This window comes from Gracilinanus agilis, unplaced genomic scaffold, assembly GCF_016433145.1.
Source record: "Gracilinanus agilis isolate LMUSP501 unplaced genomic scaffold, AgileGrace unplaced_scaffold55220, whole genome shotgun sequence".
Classification (NCBI taxonomy): Eukaryota; Metazoa; Chordata; class Mammalia; order Didelphimorphia; family Didelphidae; genus Gracilinanus; species Gracilinanus agilis.
In genome coordinates, this window is record NW_025390489.1 from 1 (window position 1) to 2,309 (window position 2,309).

Here is a 2,309-nt window from a genome sequence, read left to right on the forward strand (position 1 = left end):
ATTCCCTGGATTTCGTGTGTGGAGAGGGGATTTCGTGTGGTCTTGTGGTTTGAAATGCTAGAATGTTTTTTGACTTCTCCGGCTGATGCTTGTTGTAGGTGAAGAGGAAACGTTGTGTAGTTGCCCTGTGTTTATGGTGTGTGTGTATGTAGGGCTTGTGTTTGCGTGTGTTGTGAAAGCATACTTACCTGGCAGGGGTGATTCCATGATCACGAAGGTGGTTTCTCCAGGGCGAGGCTTATCCATTGCACTTCGGATGGGCTGACCCCTGCGATTTCCCCAAATGCGGGAAACTCGACTGCATAATTTGTGGTAGTGGGGGACTGCGTTCGCGCTCTCCCCTAGCTTTTCTGTCTTCAAAAAATAACTACTTTCCTGAACTACTACTATCGCCAGTCCTGAGTCCTCGCGCTAACAGGCAATTGTTTTCTTTCCTCTTTTTCAAGCTACTTGGGAGAGTCGTGATCTCTCTCAAAACCTTTAGGCGCTGGCTTTTCTGAGGGTTTAGAATCCTGGGTGCGGGCCTAAAACTGTCCGTTTTTCAGCCATTTGTCAAGCTCTGCTTTGAATCTCCTTAAGGGGCACCGAAACTTCATCATCTTTGCCCCTAATGTTAGTCCTAAAGCAGCCCTTGCTCATCCTTCCCTAGCAGGTGTGATACCATCACCTTTGAGGTCTCTGAGCTCTGCAATTTCCACGGACGTGGACAAACTCGACCTCGTTTTATACGTGGTAAGGATAAATGTTGCTTCTTGGTTTCCAAGAAAGAGTTTCCGGTGTGCCTTTAAGGACACACTTGATATTCTTTTTTTTTTTTTTTTTTTTTTTTTTTTTTAATTTTAAGAATTTATTATACTACTAAGAAAAGTATAAAGTGAGAAGTTAGTGCGTGCTATCAATCATTTCAGAAATTAGAAAAGTGTCATGCTGCAGCAGATGTAATTTTTAGCACCTTTGAATACTTGAGGTATTGAAGAATTAAGACAAAGTAACAATACTGGATGTCAATTTAGGGTGAAGTATGAAACCCATGTAACAGTGTGGCCATTTTGGATTCTTTTCCCCCTACATTTGAAAGTGTAAGATACTTTTAAAACATTTTAAAAGTTTGTTGAATTCACAGTATGTAGATAAAACATGGAATGGAAATGGTAGAGAAAAAAAATAAAGGCTCCAAGAAAGTTAAATTGACAGTCCAAAGGCACTGACTATACAGTACATCGTCTTATTCTCCCATCTCACAGTGCACCTTCCATCACTGGTGTTATCCCAAAAGCAAGAGCTTGCTGTATGTAGCCCAGCTCCATTCTTCTGCATAATCACACAGGTCACAATGTATTTGAATGGTTTCCCCAACTTGTTAAGCTGACTTAAAGTTTGCTCTACTACATTTGTGGTCCACTGATTCACTTTGCTGTGTTGATAAGCATTACCGCCAATTGCACTTTCTATGGCCTCTTTTACAATGTTACTTCATCAACCACAAAAGAAGTCTCCTCCGAAGCCTGCAAATCATCCATCTTCCCTCCTCAGTTACCGCTGTCCAGGAGAGGCACACGCTTGATATTCTAACGGGCTCTTTTTGACTCGGGCTGCATGGTGAAATCCCGTGGTAATACCGCACAACCAATTGGAAGGTTTTCCTTTGGAAATTAATTTTTTTTTTCAATGAACCGCGGTTATTCCTCTCTCTCTCTCTCTAGTATCGCCCTCCCCCAGTGTTGCAAGGAGTACCAGTAGACAAACTATACAAATCTCCTCAATGCCCATATCCCTCTAATGCGTCTCATTGCGCACCTTACATACATCACGTTATCTGTCAGAAGGTGGGAAGCATACTCACTGAATGCGGGCTGCTCCTGATGCTGATCAAAATTGTTGCTGGACACGTAGTTATGAATGTTTTCGTAGTGTCCGCTGGGGGTTGGTTTGTCAGTGAGTAGTGGGATTTGGGGTGCTTGTCGTTCTTATGACTAGAGGCGTCCTAGTAGGGTCACAAGTTGCTCTTGGCAGAGTGACTTGACTAATTGTATTCCAGTACTGGGCTGTTGCAGGGAGGGGTGTGGGTGGGTGGGTGAGGGTGAAAGGACTTACATGTGGGCCCTTAGGTAGGACAGTGGTTGTGAAAGCAGCTCATTCACGGGTTTAGTGTTTACGGGTCACAGAGGTTGCTAACCTTCTGCTTTCCAACAACTCTCAAGGAGAAGAAAAAAATCCAAAAAAACTTAAAAACCAAAGACCCACTGAGACCACTAATCTCTAGAAAAAGACATCATACTCTGTGACTAGATACCGTGGTTCTTTAAACG

At 43.1% G+C, this 2,309-nt stretch overlaps 1 non-coding gene and 1 pseudogene across 1 annotated transcript; one reads left to right on the top strand and one right to left on the bottom strand.

Annotated features, from left to right (window-relative positions):
• The first annotated feature begins 180 nt into the window (after positions 1-180).
• On the top strand, positions 181-344 carry LOC123256001. Its single transcript, XR_006506809.1, has one exon. It is a non-coding gene; the product is annotated as a U1 spliceosomal RNA (small nuclear RNA).
• A 920-nt stretch (positions 345-1,264) lies between these two features.
• On the bottom strand, positions 1,265-1,520 carry LOC123256000 (annotated as a pseudogene).
• Between the last annotated feature and the right edge of the window lie 789 nt (positions 1,521-2,309).